The following is a 23,081-nucleotide window of genomic DNA, read 5'->3' on the forward strand; positions in this document are numbered from 1 at the left end:
GCCAACACGCTCTATAAACATCTCGTCGGGCCTGTTCAGGCGAACTACTTTAAGGTACAAGGTCATTTACTGATGGTTTCAGGAGGTCAAAAGCCAGGGTAAACACAAGAAACCGCCCTCCCCCCCCCCCCCCGCCGCCCTCCGCTTTACATTACTAATCTGCGAATAGCGGTGTCTTAATATGCAACCATATATATGCAGTTCTCTCTTCTTATGCTCACCTTTCTTACATTTGTTAATATTGCAGATGCACCAGATTTTAAAGGTAAGCGGGTTTTGGGCGTTGCATTTCTGACGTGTTCTCCTATTGTTAGGCAACTTTATTTTTCTCGACTAGAAAACAATGCACATTTAAAACCACTGTTATTAAGCATAATCGTCCAATAATTGCGGAAATGCTGATGAGGACACTGGCAATGAAACTGCGCTTCTTAGGCTTTTCAACTCAGCCGGTATGGCAGCATGAATTATAATTACCGGCCTGCAAGGACAGTTACGATAAATTGTAACGCACTGATACTGCACTCATGCTATTGCATAACATGGCAGAATGGCGCTAAATGCCTTCTTTCTAGCGCAGTCACTAATGTGAGCATTGTGGCGCGCAATCTCGCTGCTTAAGAACGTTTAGTAGTTGATCACAAAGACACTAAAGCTACGTTTTTTTACCTAAACACACCAAACAATATTGTACAGGAGCGTTTAATATTATGCTATATGCGTTTTTTGGTTTCATGAGAATGATGCACTAGTCCTTGCTTACATATTTTGATAAGCTTTATTACGTCCCAAATTAATCTCCGACGTCTTCATTTGCAGACCGAGAAGAAGGAAACTAGGGTTGGACTTCGGGAACCGCCGCCTACAGTAAGTTATGTATTTTGTTCTTAAATTGTAAATATGCGAACCTCATAAGGCAAAAAAATTGGAACAGTCTGAAAAACGAGGGAATGGTTTAACAACAATATTCTCAGTCATGACCTTGTGGCAAAAGGTAGCTCTTGTGAATATGCGCGTTTTATTAAAAGGTTGCCACTGGAAAATTTTTGTTCTAATGCTAATTATCAGAGAAATTTTCTTCTCAGCAGGCATAAACTGCACCGTTATTACCACCAAGATTATGCAAGCTTAAACTCTGTAGGACAACTATGTGGAAATATAGAAAAAAAAAATCTGCTATTACAACGAATATCAAGTGAATTTAGAAACAGACGTTGTTATTGGTAAGGAAGACTGCAAACTTCAGCTGGTTGAATGGATGCAACTTTAATCACAAGCTCCTTCATTACCTATTAAATTTTATCAAAAGAGACCACATGCGGGAAATCTTCCCTATACTTTAATGCAAAAGCAACATATGCCCCATTAAGCGAACATCCGGCGTTGTAGTCGACAGCTTGACGGAATAATGGTACCAAAAATGGGTGACGACAAAGAATAAATACACATAAAAATACTTCAATTCACGGCAATAAGTGAACTATTGCCTTTGAAAAGAATACTACGCAAATTCGGTACTGGGCGGGATTCGAACCCGGGCCTCCGGTGAGCAAGCCGCACTCACTTCCCCTATGCCACGGCGGCTCGATCATGTGTCCTATCGCTTGCGTCATTGGGCACGTCACGTCGCAGCCATCTGACGGACTAAACATGTCGCCTAGTGCGTGCGTCGTTGAGCACGTGACGGCGCAGCCAATGGGCAGGAGGTGGCGCCACGTCATGAGGATGTGAAATCAACAAAGCAGTAATATCCACCCAAATGCCGCTGAGTGGTGCTTCGAATAATGAACTCCTCGTGGGCAAGCGAGCGTGTTGAATCACTTGGCGCGTTTTCATTTGGCCTTACCGAGGCGCAGTTAAAACTCAGGCGAGCGCTTAAGTGGAAAAGGGAGGTGAAGAAAAAAGAACATTTCAAGAAACTGAATATAATGCTTTCGCGTTCCCACACGCAAGCAGCCTTAGGTGTCTCTTCCGAATTTTATTATGACTATCCAGAAATCTCTTTTTGCCTTATAGAATTGGGGATAATCTAATTAACGTTGCTTATAACGCTGCGCCCGAAACTTACGCAGATGGTATGCTCTGGGCTTCATTGTAACGCTGTAGTTTTGTATCCGACCACGGCCGTTAGGTCAAAATACCGCCTATATTATTCTAAAAATATGTATTTTTAAACAAATCATCTGTTGCCATTCGGAAGTGTTAATATACACGCGCTACTGCATTCAAATACTTCAGATTTTAGCAAGGAATATTTCGCCGAGGGACGCGAACAATCGATCGTACTTGCCAAGTGAAGCGAATAGCACACGAAAAGGAAGCGTTAACTAAAATCACTGGATGGAGCTTAGTGATCCAGAAAGTGGCTTCTAGGGAAAATACAGCTTTCATTGGCAAGACGAGCGATGACGAAGAGAGCGAAGTGGCGCGACCAAGAGCGCGTGACAACGCAGCCTGCCCTGCAGAATACTAAATTGCAATAAAAGGCACCTTACAATACTGGCGACGAGGGAACGACACCCCGCGAATCAATTTTCCTTGATGACGATGCGTCAAGGCAAAATACCTGAACTGGTCATCATGGATAGAGCGCCTGGAGTTCTGCTATGAAGCCAACGACAATGTCGAATCTTCCAAGAAGCGAGCGGTTCTCCTGACGCAGTGCAGTAAACAGACCTACGAGACGCTGAGGGCCCTGGATGCTCTACGGGAACCTCCTGAGATGAATTCTATAGACATCATCAAGTTACTAAGCCAGCACTTTGACCCCCGATCTTGCGGATTACATGGACGATATCACTTTCAGAAACAAGAGCACATCGCTAGTGAATCCGCCAAAAACTATGTGACAGCTCTGCGGAATTTGACATTTGAGTACAAGATTAGCGGCATAGGTTCCACGACGGTGGGCACTGATACACCGGGCGGAAGTGCGGAAGTCCCGACTCAAGCAGGGAGTAGAAGGCTTCTTTTGGAAGTTATGCTACAAGACAGATAGGTATGTTGGCTCCACAGTTCCCATCTTGAGCAGTTGCTAGCTGAGGACAAGCTAATGATCAAGAAAGCGTACGAGTTCATTTTCACTGCTTAATCAGCAAGCGATCAGCAGACACACTTTTAAAGCAGTCAGCAACAGGCCGAGAATTTTGATGTAGATTGTGAGAACGTTCGCGAGCGCTTTACAAGCATGGCACCTCAGTGCTCCCGATAATTAGCAGATCATAAGGCCAACCAATGTTTTTTCAAGAATGCTACGTGTAATTTTGCGCAAAGGGATCACATCGCGAAAGCTTGCTTCTCGAAAAGGGCTAAACCACGGAAGTTCCAAGGAAGCTATTGTTTAGAGAAGGAGGAAGCGTTGAAGGATCAGGAAGACAGCCGCCTTACTGTTTTTCACACGGGACTAGAGACGTCAACCACAGCTAGGTTCGTCGGGACAGTACGACTGTCTAGCCAACCACTGAAGATGGAAATAAACTCGCGAGCAGCGTTTTCTATAATAAGTGGAGCGACGTTGGCTTGCCTCTGGCTTGACGATGCCCCAGCGTTAAGAGAGCGCAAGCGCGCTCTACGGATATAATTGGGGGAATGTTTGGAAAGCCAAGACTCCTTCCCTATCAATGTTTCGTTCAACAACAAAAAGGCACAGCTACCATTACTAGCGGCTGGAGGAGTTGGATCCAGATTGTTAGGAAAAAACTGGTTAATAAATCTGGTAATTACGCTGCATGCACTGAACAGCATCACGGGCACAACAATGGAAGCTGCATTAGCCAAGTTCTCTGCGGTGTTCAATGAAGCTTTCATTAGACATTCAGGGCGATCTCTACGAATTGACCTTGCTGAAGACGCGATACCCAAGTTTTTGAAGTGCCGGCAAGTGCATTTGCATTGCGAGATGCCGTATGTCCAGAACTCGACAAACTCCAGGCTCAAGGCATAATCGAACCATCTTCCGCCTGTGATTCGGCGACGCCAGTGGTCGCTGTGAGGAAGTAGAATGGATCTTTGTGATTGTGCGGGGACTACAGGAGCACATAAAAAGCAAGCATCAAGCCAACAGCGTGTCCTCTGGGAACGACAGCGGAGTTGCTTGCAACTCTTCGAGGAGGACAGATCTTTTCAAAGGTTGACTTGACACAGGCTTATCAACAGCTACACGTCCACAAACACACTTCACTTAAAGGCTTGTACGCAGTGAACCATCTACCATTCGGCGCTTCGAGCTCACCATCCATATTCCTACGCTTCATTGATACCTTGCTCGCTGGACTGCCCGGTGTTCACGCCTATTTAGACGATATCCTCGTCACGGGAGCGTCAAATGAAGAGCAGCTGGATCGGCTGGAACCACTTTTGTAGCGTTTGCAACAAACAGCTCACAAAGCAAACAAGGAAAATGCATACTTGAGGTACGCGAAATGCAGTTCCTGGGCTAAAAAGTGAGCACGAAGGCAGTTGAGCCCACGTCTCAAAAGGCTGAAGCAATAACGAGTGCGGTAAAACCAACAAACACTCGGAGCTACAATCATCCTTAGGAATGATAAGTTTTTACAGCCAGTTCCTCCAAGACAAAGCGTCAATCGCCGAACCTCTTCATCATCTATTGGATAAAGAAGCTAAGTGGAGATGGGAAGCCCGGAACAAAGCTGCTTTCAACAAACTTAAGGACACACTACGTGAGTGTACGGGTCTTGTGTACTTCGATGACTCTCGTCCACTGATGTTGAGTTGAGATGTTTCGCATTCTGGGTTAGAGGAAGTTCTTGCGTAATTGGACGGAAACAGTAGATACATTGTAGGAACACTACGTACAATAAAAAACACACGGCACATTATAAATTTGTACATGAAAGGATAAGTAATTCGGCAATGCAGAAGAAACATCAGCAATGAACATATGATGATTCTTTGAAAACACATGGTGGCGAAGGCCAATGCAATGTGTCGCTGTTCGAGGGAAAACTTAAGCAGAGAAGGCAGTCGTGTGTGCGTGGTTTTAAAACTTGGAGCGGCGGACCAGTGCGTTTTATGATGCTGACCCGTGTACTTGTTCGTCTTTATCGGGCGTCACGTTTAACCGCCTAACAAATGTTATCGCACAGAGCAGGACGCGCCTGCATGTATCGGAAGTTTCTGGAATGTTATCGATGCTTCCATCCGCTGTCTGTATGTGCGACGATGTATGCGCGGCGCGAATACTGTAGAACTTCTCGGAAGACACATGGGTCCCAGCGATTACTCTGGAACGCTCGACGACTGATATAGGAAAGCCCCGACGCGCTTGACTCGCGTATCAGATTTTCCACGATCCCCGAGTGTGTTCGCCGCTATCGTTGTTCTTTGAGTGCAGCTTGCTTTTGAGGGCAAAAGTTCGCCCAATAAAACGCTAGTTTAGTTAATCACAGTTTTGCTGCCTTCTTCACCGTCACTAATACGTGACAATATGATTGCGGGTGGGGTGATGTACGGCGTACAATTAAACGAACTCTAGAAAAACGTATGAAAAAGACCACTGCTGACTGTCTTTCGGCGCTGAGAGAGTGACTAACTCCATTCTTTCTCCTTCTGGAATGTTGCACGTTAGTACAAAGGTAAGCGCTGCAATTTCTACCATGCTTTTGTGGGAGGTCACGGGTAAATACACCTGTCAAAAAGGTGTTATGGCGACGGCCAGGAAGCTCCAGAGGGCATTGTGCACATGTGACGCGATGCAAAGGTACACACGAGTTTCTCGCGCTACTTTTCCTCTCTGCCACGCTCGTGCCACATTATATGCATGCTCTGAACCTTTGGACGACGCGACGTGCAAGACAGTGACAGCAGCAGCAGCAGCATCAATAGTAGAAAAGTGGAAGGGGCAGCGAAAGCTTCGGTTTAAAAAAAAACATTAAGGACACGTATGCAAAAATTATAGAATGAAAAGCATGTATGGCATGCCTGATTACCTCCAATGGGCTAAGTAACTATTTGTCACCGCCCTGTTTCAAAGAGGATGCCAATAAATCGTCATCGTCACCATATAGTGGGCCCGGTATTGGTGGGTTCGAAATGACAGACCTATTTAGTCTACCTGGAGGACCTTATCGTCTTTGCCTGAAACTTCGACAATCAGCTTCGGTGGCTTGGGACTGTAAACGAGTCCGTCAACTCACCTGGGCCGCCTTAGTGACGCTTCGATCACGAATTGCTCTTATTACTAGGCCACGTTATAAGCAAGTCTGGAGTCCATTGTCTTCCGCATGAAGTTTCCGCAGTCAATAAGAAGGCGGTACGCAATTTCCTTGGCGTGTGTGCGTATTACCGGCGCTTTGTCAATGACTTTTCACGTGTCATTCAGCAACTGACTCATTTCAAAAAATTGCACATCGAGTTTAGGTCAGAAATGCCGCTGGTAGACGCATTCCATGAGCTGAAATGACGTGTACGGCAACCATAATTATTGGCACATTTCGAGAAAGACACCGCTACCGAATTCCTACATCGACGCAAATCGTATATGCCTCAGCGGCATTATAGAAGAAAAAGAAACAGAGTTGAAAGAGTCATCGCCTACGCCAGCCGTTCACTATCGAAAGCAGAAACTAATTATTCTACTGCCGAAATGGAGTGCCTTCTTATAATGTGGAATACGCGAAAATCTGGGCGTTACGTATACTGTCGGTCGTTCAAAGTCGTAAGCAAAAACCACACCTTTGGCTGACTGTGGAACTTGAAGGCGTTTTCAGGCAGTCTTGCACGGAGGAGCACGACAATCCAGGAGCTGAGCATCAAGGTATTCTATGAGTCCGAAAGGAAGCACCCTGATTCTGATTGCCTGTGCCTCGGCCGTATTGAGCCACCGCCGCAAGATGATCATGTCCTTCTCGGAACACTAAGCGAAGATGACTTCGCCAAACAGCACCGAGCCGACCTGGAACCAGGAAACTTTGTCGAGTGCTCTTATGATCAGACCAACGTGGTCTATAAGATATTTGGGCGTGGATTGTGTTCGTTCTTGCTGGAAATTTTCATCCATAAAGAAGCACTCCCTCCCAACTATCATCCCACTGTTCTCTCAGAACTAGGTCAAGAAGTTGGGGGTGACACGACGATCCGACAGTTTTTATCCCTACGGCCTCGAGAACACCAGAGAATTGTTACTGGCCTAGCGTGCCGGCCGACGTCGCCCATTACGTCTTGTAATTTTGTACGTTTATTACGAAAACCACAACCTGTCTATGAGGGATGCCATAGTGTGGGACTGCATAATAATTTACACCAACGTGAAGTTTTTGAACGTGCACCCTATGCACGGGACACTAGAGATTTTCCAAGTAGCCTGCATGGGAACGCGGCGGCTGCGGCCTGATTCAAAGCCGCGACCTCATGCTCAGCAACGCTGCCGCCACGGGATCGCCCCGGGGCTTACAGGACTTGACATCCTTAACTGACACATTTGGCACTGTGGAATTTTCCGCTCCCATGATACGAAAGCAGTAACTGTCTTTTTTTTCGTTTTTTTGTTTTTTGCTGCTCAAGATGCGCCTTGTAACGATAACGCAGCGTGTACTTCTTCCTCACCTGAATTTTTCTATGTGCTTTTTTTCGTTTATCATGATTAAGCATATCGCCCTCGCTGCGGTTTCCTTTCATTGTGGAGCGTGAATATGTCCTTTCTAGAAAAATAAGGGAAAAGTCGATGACGATATTTTTTTTTCTTGGTCGCAGACAGTTAAACAACTGCTCCACTTCACTTGGGTTATCCTCAGGCTCATAATCAAGGTGAGTTTAGCATATCGTGTTCTTGTTATTGGACTGAAGTTAGAGCGCGATCTTTGCCGTAATCTTTGCAGCACTTCTTACGCACTAGCTTTAACGCAGCTTAATAAAACAATTTTGTATTTTATCTTCTCATCAACATATTTTGCCTTTGCTGATGAAATGTACGAATTGGTAGGATAATCAGGGCAAGAAATTTTGCCTTATCATAAAGAATATACTCAACAAAGAGCAACTCACAAAAATATTGTTACGGTAGTACGTTTGCCTAAAGGGCGATTTCAACTGAACACTACGGCAAAAGAATTAGGTTTTCGGTAAACGGTGCAAACAGAGAGAAGCGTAAGAACAAGCTGCATTCATACATTTTAAAGTTCTCCAAGCAACGTAAGCTGAGTGTTTGTTTCTTTCTTTGTTTGTAGTGGGAGTGAAGTTAGTCCTAAGTCAGACAACTAGTCGTACACGATACTGTGGCACAAAAATGTATGTTTACAAATATTTACAAGTAAGGCGAGTAGCAGAGGCGTAACAACAGCCAATATGGCGAGGGGCAACCTCTACCTCTTCATCGTTGCCGGCCTAATGCTGCAGACTTCTGTCTCGCAGCATTACTTACCGGGCGAAAACACTCGCATCATACCAGTAGGTTGAGAGTACAGCACCAACGGACGGGTTATACAGCTTTACCCATTGCAAAGTGAAGTACGTCAGTCTTGACCAGCGCAGATGGTAAAATTGGCTTTGCCGGTGCAATCTGATATGTCACGTCCGTAACATGGCGGCGAACGCGATAAGGGCCGTTGTAGCATGGTAGAAGCTTTGTTGATAGACTTAGTGGTAGCTACGTCTTAGCTTATATAGTTAGCAACAAGAGGAGTAGTAAGATCCTGTAGGGTAATATACATCCTTATGACGGCAATCGTAATGCAACTTATGTCGCGCCTTCGATATCGTAAGGCGGATACGCATGATATGACGCGCAGCGTTCGCTCTTGCGATGGCATCTTGCGCACATTCCGATGATTGTTGTAGAGCAGCTGGTAGTGAAGTATCCATGGGGAGTGTCAGTTCACGGCCCAAAACAGATAAAATGCGGAACAACCTGCAGTATCGTGGCATGACGAATCATAGGCGACTGTAGCAACGGGTAATTTAGCACTCCAGTCAGGGTGTTCCGCGGAAACGTCAATGGAGAGTACATCGGTTATTGTGCGATTCGTTCGTTCGGTGAGACCGTTCTTCTGCGGGCGATAGGCGGTTGTAACCTTGTGCTTTATGGAACATGAGCGGAGGAGGTGAACAATGAGACGGGACAAGATGTAATGACCGCGATCGGTGAGCAACTGACCATGAGCTCCGTGATGCAGAGTGGCATCGTGGAGAAGGAAGTCAGCAATAACGGTAGCACAGCTGGTTAGAAGTGCGCGTGTCAGGTAGGATTCCTACAGAGTTAACGAGGTGACCGAGCACTGTTATTTCGCGGTGGGCAAAATGGCACTTGGTATGACTTGGGTGAAAGACCGGGGCTGCGGAACTCTTGGAGAATGGCCGACAGGCGCTGAATATGGCTCGCAAATGCGTTACAAAAAACAATAACGTTACCTAGGAAACATAAACAGGCCGACTGTTTGAATCTTCGAAGGAGCGAATCCATCGTGCGCCCAAACGTGGCTATCGCATTGCATAGACAGATGAGCAAAACCTTAAATTGATATAGCCCGTCAGGTGCCACAAATGCGGTTTTCTCGCAGTCCATAGATTCTACTTGAACCTGCCGAAGCCACAGCGCAGGTCGATGGATGAAAAATAACTCGCCCTGTGGAGGCAGTTGAGGGCGCCATCTATGAATGGCAACGGATATACATCTTTAGTGATCTTTTCAGGTGTCTATAACCGACACAGGCCCTTTATTTAGATGAGATACACCTTCTTTTTTCTTGATGAGTACAATTTGAGATGCTCGTGGGCTACTCGAAGGTTCTATAATGTCTTTTTTTGCCATCTCGCTGACTTCTTTTTGTAAAATCTCCCGTTCAGCAGGATAAAAGCTATGCGGACAATGATGAATAGGGCTTGCATCGCCCGCGTGGATTCGAAGCATGGCAACTTTTTTGTGGCCAAGCGGGTGGTTGTCGAAGTCAAAAACATCCCGGTACGACGCTAGCACACGGCAAATCTCATCAGCGTGCGCAAGTGAAATGCCCGCGGCTATCATTTTGTCAAATTCACCGTTGCACAAGCTAATGGATCCTGCGGCAGACGTAGGACTTGAAGGAGCTTCAGATGATAGCATGGAGATCTAGCGGTTGTTTAATGATGATAACGTTGCTAGTGCAATTCCGGTAAATAGAACATGGACGGATAAGCCAAAGTTGCCCAATGGCAGGTATGCTTCATTGTTGACAATTTCACAAGCGTGTGTGGTACGGTCATTTTGTGCACGTAGCCAATGTCAATACTAGGCTATGCAATGTAATCTGCGTCAGCGACAGAAGGAGGTGGCTTCAAAAGAATATTAGTAGTGAATTGGGGCGCCAATCTCACGAATTCTAGATTACACAGTTGCGTAGGCATAGCAGTAAGAGTCTCGGGGAAAGAAGGAAGTACAAGTTGAATCATATCTGTGCCAGTCGATGAGGGCTGAAACTGTGCACAAAAATTCAATACCCAAAATCATCTCAATAGGCACAGCTCAAGCACAACAGAGCACTTGCCCCATGGCAAGATCTAGTTACGCGGGCAGTACGCTTTCCAACAACGGTAGGTGTGTTTCCATCGGCGGCCCTTACTGTAAACTGCACGGTATTAGATTTGGAGCGGTCGTAGTCGTAGGGATGAACTTGGGACGGCAGGACTAGGCGAGCAGGCTTTATTTGCAGGATTTACATTTAAAACAGGACATACATTGGCAGACTAGCGCGACTCCCATATGGAGCCCGCAAAACTAACATACAGCAAACAGTTTACGAGCACACAGCTCACTAGTACATTTCTAGTATGACAGAGCACTCAGCTCCCGACAACGAGCACGACACGAGCACACCCTAGCAGCCGGCAAACGCTACTTATAAGCCCTTGCTCGACGTCATAGTTCGACGTCATTCAAGATGACCCGCCTTTTTGGAGGATGAGGTGTGTCGGAGCAGGAATGGTCGGGAAGGTTCGTCCAAGCATTGTAAACTCGCCGCCGCCCTGCACTATGGCTCACACACACAAAGGCACACACATTCGAGGCCATACACACAAAGGCTCCGGAGTCGACGACCGAGGGCTTCGTAGAACTGTGCTCCGTCTCGGGTGGCGCGGCGGAGTACCACATTCCTGAGCTGACCGCGCGCCACGTGGCCGCCGGTCATCCGCAGTTCTCGGTACCGCCCAGCTTTCAGTGCCGACGTCAGAGGGCTTCGTAGAACTGCTTTGTCCCGGGTGGCTCGGCCAAGTACCAATTTCCGGAGTTGATCGCGCGCCGCGTGGCTGCCGGCCGTCCGCAGTTCTCGGAAGGGCGCCCCGACTGGTGGGCTTGGAACGCGTGCAGCGGGCTGAAAGCTGGCACGTTGCCACCCCGTACGGCCATTCTTAACAACGGCAAGTGTCAGGACTTAACTTCAGCTTCTCACGAAGACTAGCGCTCATCACCAAGATTTGTGTACTGGTGTCATTAAGTGCCGAAACAATAACATCGTTGACTTGGTCTTAGAGCAAATTAGAGTGGGTAGAGACAGTCAGACGAGAATTTCGAAGCCAAGTCAAGAATGCAGCGTCACCTCCGGGCACTGCATTCGTTACTTTTACGATTCGTTGCGTCCAGGGTTGGCAGGCGACGGGAAACGACGGGCTTGCGGCGAGTGATATCGGTGTTTGTTTGGTGATGGTTACCTGCTATGCACATTGATGCGAATGTCGACATCGGGCGTGTCAGTCGGTAGAGAGCGCGACGATGTTGCACGGGAGCAGCCTTCAGCACGAGAGTTCTGGGTGCTCCAGCCAGTCGGCCACCTCTGACGACTCCAGCAGTGCCGTGAAATATGCACAACTCGATAGCACGGGGCACATATTGGGCGATCATGCGGCATGCCATACTCAGCGGGATTGCGGTATTGCGAGTAAAGAGGCTCGTTCCTCGGTGCCACTGGCGAAACTGGTGGTGTGACTTGGGGAACACATACGGAGCAGACAGAGGAGAATCCGAAATGTCGACCTCCTGTCGAACCACGGCTTAGCCTAGCTTGACATTCGAGGCTACTTGACAGTCCTAGGCTGGTTCACAGTCGAGTGGTTGGGCACATGAGGGACTGGTCTCTTTTGCTTCTATTCAATGACGAACGATATGTGTTAGTGTCCCAAGTAGGGGATTGCAAAGTTGCTGGTGGTTCTTCGAATGATGACGATGCGGCAGTATTGGGAAGCCTGGTGAAGTGCTGGGGGATACGGTGGTATTTTGCTTGATCGAATTGCTGGCATCTTCAAAATAGCATCCACGGTAGCATAGTTCCTGAATAGCAAGAGGCTGAATGTGTCATCGGTGATACCTTTGAGCATGTTCCCGATCTTTTCCGCTACGGACATGTTGTCAACTTTACGGCAAAGGGCTAGAATATCCTGAACGTACGAACTGTATGATTAAGTAGATGAATGCGCGTGAGAGCCAAGTTCTTTCTTAGCAGCTAGCTGAGGACCCGAGGGCTTGCCGAACAAATCGTTCAGTTTTCCTTTGTATAGGTCCCAGATGCTCAGATCGTACCCATGCGTCTACCAACAGACGCCCACGGTTCCTTTAAAATGAGATTGCACATTTGCCAGCATAAGCGTACAGTACCACCTGTTCTGTTTGCTGACACGCTCAGTCTATGAGATGCAATCATCGATGTTCACTTCATATTTGCCACAGAAAGTTCCTGGATGTTTTGGAAGTGATAAGATGACATTTGGCGGAGACGGCTGCTCCATGGTAGGTTCCGGTGCACTGCGAGCTTCAGTGGCATTCGCCGAGCGAACAGGGCAACCGTTTCGATGTTCCGTGCTTGGGTGTTGTTGGTGATGAACAGGCCGCACACCCAGCGCCTCCACCAGAAATGTTTCAGAAGAAACGTATATCTACATATATGTACAAGTAAGCCGAGTAGCACAGACGTAACAGTCATGATGGAGACGGGCAACCTCTAGCTCTCCTTCATCGGTGCCGGCGTAATGCTGCATACTTCTTCTCTCTCGCGGCAATATAATAGTATGTCGTTAAACCTTTACAACATTAAGAAAATTAAGCTTCGTTGAACCCGAGACGACGCCTCGCCACAGTGTCAATGTGCGGGCATGTGCGACGATCGTAACTGGCGCCTGCTTGGTACCGAGGGTCTCGGGGATTATTCGAGGCGGCACCGCAAGCAGCTACAAGCCTGAATGTACGGCGGATAACTAGCGTCAGTTCGTTACTTACGCTTGTAATAGCCAGAATTAATCCTTGTCTAGAAGCTGCCCTCGTCTAGAAGCTGCCCTTGTCTAGAAGCTGGACACTCGAATGGTAAAAATAGTGTTACTTATTTATAGTGCTCTCAATTTAAAAACTTAATGCTGCTAAAATGCGTCCGCAATAAACAGAAAGAGAGAGAAAGACAAAGACCTCTCCTGAATAAGACCTGTAGCTATTCCTTCCCCAAGAGAACCATGTTCCCATGGCTGATCGGCGAAGATCACCGACGTTAATCGCAATAGCCAGTTGCCCCACTACGCACGAAAATACATAACAGATCCTGTTCTTCTGTACCTTATCCCTACAATCGCCTCACTACCCAAGCCCCCGTCCTCCTCACTGGTGATTGTGGTTGGTATAAAACATGATGTCACTTGCGAAGTCATTAGCGAAGTAAAAATTATTCGTTTCCTAGGCACTGCGAGAATCGATGTAAGCAAAGCTTTCTGTGCTGCTTGCTTTTATTGGCAATAAGTAACGGTAATGTTGATGGGGAATGTTTATTTATTAAACGTTTAGTCCAATGCGAAAGTGGTGAGTTCATGTTAAACGTTACTTTGCGTGCAACACTACTGTTTGTCTGCCTAATACATGAAACAGACACGGCAGGCGTGTTTGCTGGAGGATTTGTTATGCGCCATTCATCATAACCTCTGAGATGGTTGAACGTTGTCATTGCTTCACACAGCACATCACATCGTGGCCGAACTGTGAAACCTTAATGTAATTATTGGGCTGAACGTTCCAAAGCCAAAATTGGATAATGAGGCATGTCATAGTGGCGGACTCCGGAATAATTCTGACTCCCTAATGTTCTCTAACGTGCACCTATGTCTAAGTACACGAACGTTTTTGTACTTAACTACCATCGAATTGTGGTTGCCGCGGTGGGGGCTGTATTCGCGACCTCGATAAATGTGATAGCCGCAAAGCCACCGCGGCGGGTACATTAGTGTTGATTCGACGCGCGACCGATTGGGTAGCTACGGTGTTTTAATGCGCCTTTGCGTCTGCGCACCGTGCTTCATTTGTTAACTAGACAGATATGCATGACGTTTATTTTAGAGAGAAGGTGTTAAGGGCTACTTGCCCCAGGATTGTGCCCATGTGTTAACACAAAACTGTCATCAGGATTGGCTCCAGCGTCTTCGTCTTCTAACACAGCTGGCTCGTTGGCACCCCGCGGCGCTACCGCGCGAACGCACTAGTGCCGCTGCTCCCACGTTCGTCGTCGTCATTAATTAATGAGTTAATAAATACAAAGACGTTACCAATTTTGCTGCAAATTACAGCGAAGCTGTTAACGGCTATTTCCCCCAGGATCGCGTCCATGTGTAGGCACAAAACTTGGGCCAATCCCGAGGATAGTGCAAGGCCGGGTTGACGCGCGACGTAGGTGAAGCAGGCATTAAGTACTCACCAACGTGGACCTATCGGGAAGACAGTACAATACCGGGCGGACCCGCGGCGGAGGTGACGCAGGCGTTAAGCACTCCGCATACCTGGGCCGATCTCGAAGATAGTGCAACGCGGCGCCTACCCGCGGCGGAGGTGAAGCAGGTGTGAAGCACTCCTCATACGTGCACTGATCCAGAAGCTAGTGCAATGCTGGACCGACCCGCGGCGGAGGTGCTGTCCGCCATTAAGAGGCCCACATACGGTACACATCTTCGCTAGTCATCCTTCTTCAGAGAGTGGAAGAGCACTGACTTTTTCAGAAACAACAGAAATGCGTACCCTACTGTACCTTCAGTTTGCCCACAACTATTGTCGCGTCTATAATACTAGTGTTTCCTTTCCTTCTAGCGTCGCCTTTTCCCTCCACCTTCCTTCTCCTGTATGGCAACTGCAACACAGAAGTGACAAGGACATTATTCAATCGTATAGCAGCTACGTCGGTTCAATCCATTCCGTGGCCCCACTTCATAGTTCGTCCCTACCATTCTAACTCTCCTCTGAACTGTTGCTCGTTAATCAGGCAACCTGGGGCACTGGGTCCACGGAAAAAGCGCGGCGAAAACGGCACAACGACAGTTAGATGACGAAGCTGAAATGAATGTGATAGGACCACGACGGCGCCACAATAAAGAGCACATACCGTCTGGGTATGCTGTACAATTTCTCAACGTAAGCGGTCGGGATGATACATGGTGAAAAGGTAGACAAAACCCGGGACACTACGCCTACCAAAGTAAAACTTAAAGGAAAAGAAGACGTTTTGGCTCCCACGGGGGAGCCCTATTCACAGGTCAAATAAACAAAGGTGTTGGAAAGGTCACCCGTCGATGCACCGGACCTGGCTTGGCTGTTGCAGTTCTGTTTCTCAAACACGTACTTTACGTTCCAAAAGTGTTTCTACAGGCAGGTCCACAGAACGGCTATGGGAGCTTCTATATCGGTAATCGCTGCTAAATTAAAAATAGAAGCACTTGAAAGTCGAGCGCTCTCTTTGTTCAGCCCAGCTTCGAAGGCATTTTTTCGCGGACGACTGTTTTTGCATAATTCACAAAGAAGCAGTTCAGTCGTTCGCTTCGCACCTGAAGAGCATGGAAGCACTGATCCAGTTGACGGTGGAAGAGGAAATCGACGGCAAGCTCCCGTTCCTTGATATGCTGATTGAAAGAAAGGGGTCTAGTTTGTCGTTCATTGACGCCAGAAAGCCAACTCACACAGGACGCTACTTGCACTTCCGCTCTATGCAACCTGCTTTTCACAAAAGGACAGTGGTTTCAACGCTTCTACGACGCGCGGAGAAAACCTGCTCAAGACAGGAAGACTACGCAGCCAACGTAAGCGTGGTACGGCGGGAACTATCAGCCCGCGGTTACACGTGTTCCTTCTTGAATGCTGTTGAACGACAAATGGCGCGTGCACAGTTACTCTATGCTGCTTCTGGTCATAAGCGCGCCGGAATACTATATATCCCGTCCACAAGTGAAGCTCTAAGCCGTGTTCTGCATTCTTACAATGTTCAAGTGGCAGACATTCCAAACAAGAAGCTGCGACAATCGCTCGTCAATGTTAAGGACAAATTACGAAGAGAGAAATTCCCAGGTGTTGTGCAGGTTGTCCCATGCGCGCATTGTGTGTGCGTGTGTATTGGCAAAATTGGTGACATTGAAAGGCGTCTTAAACAGGAAAATTACGACGTGAGAAAAGAAAATGTGAAATCCAGCGCTTTGGCTGAGCATGCTGCCTCAAGCGACCACGCAATCAACTGGGGGAAGGCACGTGTCCTTGCCAAGGAAAAGTGCTATCTCGACGCCTCTATCTTGTGTTGCTTATGATTCAGACTACCCGCCGTGGTTGCTCAGTGGCTATGGTGTTAGGCTGCTGAGCACGAGGCCGCGGGATCGAATCCCGGCCACGGCGGCCGCATTTCGATGGGGGCGAAATGCGAAAACACCCGTGTACTTAGATTTAGGTGCACGTTAAAGAACCCCAGGTAGTCGAAATTTCCGGAGTCCCCCACTACGGCGTGCCTCATAATCAGAAAATGGTTTTGGCACGTAAAACCCCATAATTTAATTTAATGATTCAGACTACACCACACACTTTGAACAGGAGCGATGGCAATCTGCGTCAGTGTATGCGCACTGCCTGCGTCACGTGTTCAAGACGATTTAAACGAGCTGCTTGAACACCTGCGTTCATTTTATCTGTGAACAAGGCTCCCGTGTGGTAGCCGAAATGTCTTCTTTACTTTCGTCGGCGTAGTGCCCCGGGTTTTGTCTAGCTTTTCACCATTGATTTATTGATTGACTCAGTATGGCTGGGATAGACAAAGAATGAGAACTGCATATCAAACAGGAGTCCATATTTATTCAATTATAAAGGGAAAATCAGACATCCACCCATTCGTAGCAATTTCTACAAAGGAAGCGCTACATTGAAGCACATTCTGCTCGTTTAGGTGAACGTTACGTTGTCACTTTTATTCTGCACGTGATTGCACACAGTTCGTCTACACTCTTGTCAATCATATGGTTGGCACCAGCAAAGTGTGTTCTGAGCAGCGAATTTGACCTACACGGCTTGTGGCGGATATATAAGTAAACCATTTGCAGATAGAAAGGAGAGCTGTTAAAGGATAATCTTGAGGACGTTCTTCATCCTGGAGAGTCAGGAAAAGTTATTTTCACAAGTTGAGTCACACAGTTCATCTGGAATCGACATGCACACCTAATCAGACTGGCAGCAAATATTCATCCAGACAAAATTAAAAAAAGAACATCCGCGTATGCACGTGAACTGCAAGATTTACAAATGCGTGCGCCCATTTCATTAGGCAGGCTTGGTTGTGCAGGCCTTATCTTGAAAGCGTTATTGAATAAAATATTTCCTTTAAAAAAGAAGAAGAGAAAGAAAGCTACAACAAGAAGTTTGGAGTTTCATTACCACATGATTTCTTTTTTCTTGCGTTTCTACTTCTCACTTTCTGTAGTTTCACGAACGTTTTATTTTGTTGGCTTTTTCGATCATGTTACAGAACACAATTATGCGGTGTGCTCCCTTAGAGGAGCAGCATTTGAACGCCTCCGCTGTGCTCTCTTCTTTTTTTTCGCTTTGCCCAAAGGGAATCAGTCTACAATATAATAGTGCCTAAATGGGCCAGAATTAGGCTCAGGTAGATTCCTAAAATGAACCTATGGCCCTCAGTCCCCAGCAGCTGCGGAACACCTGACTAAGGCGGTGGTCAGACCTGTAACGCAGCATAGGGGGCTAAGAATCTCTGGACCTGGACAGGCCACCAGTGAAAGCTGACCCTGTCAACCTTTAACACCCGAACACTGTCGAGTGACCCTAGCTTAGCAGGACTCTCTGAGGAACTATCAGACATTCTTTGGGACATTATTGGCCTTAGTGAGATATAAATAACCGGTGACGCTTATACAGTGCTGACTAATGGCCATGTCCTCTGCTATAGAGGTCTCCCAGATAAGAAGCAATGCGGGGTAGAATTCATAATACATAAGGACATAGCGGGCAACATTCACGAATTCTACAATAATAATGAGCGGGTAGCAGTAGTCGTAATCAAACTGAATAAGAGATAGAGATTAATGGAAGTACAAGCTGACGCTCCAACACACAGTCACGATGATGAAGTAGAACAGTTTTATGAAGATGGTGATTAATCGTTACGAAAAGGGCAAACTCAGTATACGGTAGCAATGGGCTGCTTCAATGCAAAAGTGGGGGAAAAGCATGCTCGTGAACAAGCAATTGGCAACTACGGCGACGATTCTAGGATCGCTCGAGGAGAGATGCTGGTGGAATTCGCAGAATGGAATAAGCTGCGAATAATGAACACCCTTCTTCAGGAAGCGTAGCAACAGAAAGTTGAATACCGGTGAAACAAGAAATTAATATGATTTCATACTTTCTACCGTTTCCATTATAGTGCAGGATGTAGAAGTGTTAGGGAGGGTAAAGTGCAGTGATCATAGGCTAGGATTTACCTCTATTTGAAGAGAGAGTAAAACTGTTCAAGAAGAAACAGGGAACCTAAATGGCAGTAAGGGCAAAAGCAGACAAATTCAGGCTTGTACTTGCAGACAAATATGTAGCCTTAGAACAGAGAGATGAAGATGACATAGAGGTAATGAATGAAACCGTAACTAGGGCTGGCTTCAAAGGCAGTAGCTAAAGTCGGAGGCAAGGCACCCAGGCGACCAGTATCCAAACTCTCCCAGTTAACAAATGACCTAATAAAGAAACGACAAAGAATGAAAGTGCCCAACTCAAGAGATAAGGTAGAACTATTTCATTTTAATTTATTTTATTTGTTACATACTTGTAACATATTTGTAACATTTGTAAAATACATACACATCGGTCCTAGCTGGCAGGGCACTCAAGCGTACAAGGAAAATTACCTGGTGTTAACAGCGCAAAACGTAGACGGGACACGAGACGAGAAGACGACACCAGAGGCGCTGACTTTCAACAACGTTTATTTGAAAGAAACGGGGATTCTTATACCTTTTCCCACCTGTGTCACAGACACGTACTTGCACATCATGTGAAACACGGACTTTTTCGCACTCAAGATAATGATTTTACGTGCAAAAGCTCAAGTAATTTTTTTTTTGTTATTAGCAAGGCCCGCGTGCTAACTAATTCGTCAAGATGTCTGGCCATCTCGGCTGCCTCAATTATCTCCCGAACCAGCTGGTCATTCTGGATCTTCAGCACTTCACAGCGTCTGAATTCTGCGGCACAAGCTTTAGAGGGGCAATCCCTGACCTGGATACATAGGCTTCTGTTCGCCTGCTGGACGCTAAGTTTTATTCCTTTAGCTTTTCATTTGTGCATTGTCCTGTTTGCCCAAAGTACTTTTTCCCACATTTCAAAGATGTAGAATACACCACGGCTTCTGTGCAATTCACAAAATGGCTCTGGTAATTTATCGTACACCCTTGCTGCTTTATCGGCTCTTCTGCATCGACGCGTCGGCAGAGGCTTTTCAGTTTTTCCGGGGCAGTAATCACAACATTAACTCCAGCTTTGCGCCCTATCTTTTTCAAGTGGTGAGATATGTTGTGGACGTATGGCAGGGCCATAGTCCTTCACTTTTTTTCTCTTCTATGTTCTCGTCACCTTACTCCCCATTGACACACTCGAGTTTTAGGTTCTGGCCCATTCGTTCCGCAACAGACACAAGAAAGTCCGACGGGTAACGAGCCCCCAGTACGGCGGTCAACCTGTCGACGAAAACGTTGTTCCATCACCTGGATGCACGAATTTTGAAGCGCATTTTGTAGACAAAGGTCTGAAATTGCTCTCTTCAATTAGTTCTGAATGCGCTGATTGGAATGGCAGTGGCACCTTGTCGCCTCTGAATTCATAGGCCCAGCAGAGCTACCCCCTAGAAAGTTCGAGTCTGAGATCAAGGAATCTCAAACACTCTTGCGTGAGGACCTTGTGGGTAACAACAAGCGGCTGAAGCGCATGAATAAAGCATGTTACTACCTCCAAAACTGAGTCATCTGAATTCAGGCCACGGCCATCACAGAGAACCAAGTAATCATCAGGCAGCAATGAACAGCTTGCAGAGACTCCTCTAACGGGGGTTGAGGTTAGAAGGGCCTTGAAAGACATGAAACGCTGAAAAGTGGCAGGAGAAGATGGAATAACAGTCGATTTAAGCAAATATGGAAGAGACATAATGCTTGAAAACTGGCGGCTCTGTATACTACGTGTCTATCGACTTCTAGGGTCCCAGAAAACTGGAAGAATGCAAATATACTAATGCACAAAAAAGGAGACCTTAAAGAACTTAAACATTATTGGTCCATTAGCTTACTTGCAGTATTATATGAAATATTCGCGAAGATATTTTGCAATAGAATAAGAGCTACGCTTGACTTTAGTCAACCAAGGGAACAGGCTGGCATCCGGAAGGGACACTGTACAATGGATCTCATTCATGTCGTTAATCAGGTAATCGTGAAATCCGCAGGATACAATCAACATATCTCTGTGGCTTTCATAGATTACGAAAATCATTAGATTCAGTATAGATACTAGCAATCATGGAGGCATTACTTAATCAAGAAGTACAGGCCACTTACATATCTTGGAAATATCTGCAGATTCCACAGCTGCCTTAAGTTTACACAAGTGGGCAGATACCTATAAAGAAAATGGTCAGACAAGGAGGGACAATCTTTCCAATGTTATTCACTGCGTGCTTGGAAGAAGTGTTCAAGCTATTAAACTAGGAAGGATTTGCAGTAACAATCATCGGCGAATATCTCAGCAACCTTTGATTCGCAGATATTCATGTTCAGCAACTCTGGAGACGAGGTACAACAAATAATGAGGACCTTAACAGAGAGAGAACGTAAAGTGAGGTTGAAGATTAATATGCAGAAGACAAACATAATCATGAAGAGCCCTGCAAGGGAACAAGAGTTCAGGATCGCCTATCTGCCTCTGCAGTCTGTGAAGGAGTAGGTTCGCGTAGGCCAATTACTCGCAGGGAACCCTGATCGTGAGAAGGAAATTCACAGAAGAATCGAAATGTGTTTGAGCGCATATGGCAGACATTGTCAGCTCCTTACTGGAAGCTTACCATTATCACTGAAAATGAAGGTGTACAATCAGTGCATTCTACCAGTCATGACATATGGGGCAGAAACTTGGATACTGACAAAGAAGCTTGAGAACAAGTTAAGGAGTGCCCAAAGGGTGATGGAACGAAGAGTGGTGGGCATAACGTTAAGAAACAAAAAGAGAGCTGTTTGGATCTGAGTGCAAGCGGGTATAGAGGATATTCTAATTGACATTAAGAGGAAAAGAAATGGAGCTGGGCAGGCCATGTTGTGCGCAGGTTAGATAACCGGTGGACCATTAGGGTTACATAATGGATGCTAACAGAAAAGAAGCGCAGACGAGGACGGCAGAAGACTAGGTGGGATAATGAAATTAGGAAATTGGCGGGAGTTAGTTGGAATCCGTTGGCGCAGGACAAGGGTAATTGGAGATTGTAGCGCAAGGCCTTCGTCCTGCAGTGGACATAAATTATTATGATGATGATGATGATGGTGAGCTTTCCTTCCTTTACCACGTACCCGTTTTCACTTACGCAGCATTGCCGACCTCCACAAACAAAGGGGGAGAAATCTCGAATGATTTTCCATTTATGGCACCTTTCTCCTTTTAGTTATCTTCGGAATTCTGAGCACTTTCACAATGACGGGCGGCACTTTATAAATATTTCCTTATGTAGGAAAACATATTTTGAAAATTTCGCTTGACACATTTGTGCTAAGTAGAATCATGACACAACGGTCATTACAAATCCACAGTCTGATACTGTGAACTTACAATCAAAGCAATAAAATCATAAGGAGCCGGAAAGCGGCACAAAGGAAACAATGTTTTGAGTGAAGCTGGCCCACACGTATGAATTACATAGGCCACACTTACTGTGTGATTCGGAACGTCTTGGTGTTTTATAAATTCTTGTTTCGCTTTTTTCGGCAATCTAAGCGGCGGTAGCCAAGCATGTCTTAACAATACTGTGCAGGAATTTTCAGTTTTCAAGAACTGCATTGTGGTGTACTTGTTGCTCTCATTGATCTTAAATTTCCCATTGCAGAGCCAGATTCTGTGCAGCCTGTTTGGATACGTTCAACACCTAAGCAGGCGGGACGAAATGGTGATGATTGGCGAATGATGCCCGCTCGGGGAATCTTCATCACCAGGGCCAGCACGAGTCCGTATTAATCAACTCACTGTGAAACACTTTCCCAGGAGGGTGTTGCAGCGAAGAAGATATACTCATGCGTATTACCTTGATTCAGCGAGGCCCTTATACCACGCTCACTCGTTTTTGTCACCGTTTCCGCCTTTGTATAACTGAATTAAGACTCTATTTATGTGTGTCTCAATGAAACTGAGGGCCTAACTCCCGTAACGTACAGCCCCGCTCAGTTTGTGCACGTACCTTGCCTCATGTCACTTGAACCTTGTGCTTTGGAATAATTATCATTCATTGCTGTCGAGCAAAGCGACTTTGTATTGGTTGATGCATGTTTTGTAGCTAATCATAATGGCGCATAAAAAAGATGAAATAAACTGAAGTTCCTGAGAGCAGGAGTTTGTTCATTCGCCTCCATGTATGTGGTGTACGGCGTGTCTTATTTTGATCCAACAATTATTTTTATCTCATGAAGGTATATCCCCTTTTAGACTATTCAGGCGAAATATCATTGCATTATTTCAGTTAAACAAAGCAATGTCAAGGCGAATTAATGAAAGGGTAACTAATAAGCGTTATATCGTTCTTTTTCCGCAAACCCTCTAAATTAAAGATCGACGTCGAGCAGTGGTAATACCATAC

General features: G+C 46.2%; 1 long non-coding RNA gene across 1 annotated transcript; it reads left to right on the top strand.

Annotated features, from left to right (window-relative positions):
• The first annotated feature begins 246 nt into the window (after positions 1-246).
• LOC129382344 (uncharacterized) lies at positions 247-22,832 on the top strand. Its single transcript, XR_008610424.2, has 4 exons — positions 247-265; positions 820-867; positions 7,711-7,764; positions 22,338-22,832. It is a non-coding gene; the product is annotated as an uncharacterized lncRNA (long non-coding RNA).
• Positions 22,833-23,081: the final 249 nt, after the last annotated feature.

The sequence above is a fragment of the Dermacentor andersoni genome, chromosome 6 (assembly GCF_023375885.2).
Source record: "Dermacentor andersoni chromosome 6, qqDerAnde1_hic_scaffold, whole genome shotgun sequence".
NCBI classification, from domain to species: Eukaryota; Metazoa; Arthropoda; class Arachnida; order Ixodida; family Ixodidae; genus Dermacentor; species Dermacentor andersoni.